The sequence below is a fragment of the Arachis ipaensis genome, chromosome B02 (genome assembly GCF_000816755.2).
Source record: "Arachis ipaensis cultivar K30076 chromosome B02, Araip1.1, whole genome shotgun sequence".
Lineage (NCBI taxonomy): Eukaryota > Viridiplantae > Streptophyta > Magnoliopsida > Fabales > Fabaceae > Arachis > Arachis ipaensis.
Genome location: NC_029786.2, coordinates 22287178 through 22287548, shown reverse-complemented (window position 1 = coordinate 22287548; position 371 = coordinate 22287178). Strand labels below are relative to the sequence as shown.

At 22.6% G+C, this 371-nt stretch overlaps 1 protein-coding gene across 1 annotated transcript in view; it reads right to left on the bottom strand.

The window, feature by feature from the left end:
• LOC110269194 overlaps window positions 1–371 on the bottom strand; it is a 6355-nt gene that overhangs the window by 2694 nt on the left and 3290 nt on the right. The gene's annotated exons all lie outside the window — the stretch shown is intronic.

The following is a 371-nucleotide window of genomic DNA, read 5'->3' as shown; positions in this document are numbered from 1 at the left end:
TTACAAAAAATTCGTCCTCGATCCTCGAATCTGAAAAAATAGTATATGAAAAGGAATAAATATAAAGAAGATAATTTCTTTTTTTTCCCTTTGTTTTTTTGCACTGTATGCTGTATGCTTTTTTTAAATATAAAATTAACAACAACAAGATATTAATGAAATACAAATAAGAAAGATAAGAATATAAAGGACGTGAAAGACACTGAAATTTTTTTTATATATAAGAAAAATAGACATAGATTAATAAGAATTAATCTAATACCTGAGCTCTGGTACTGAATGATAAGAAATAAAAGATACAGGAAGATAAGAATTCAAATTGAATAAAAAGATATATCAAAATTGAAATAGAAATAAAAGGGATAAATTAA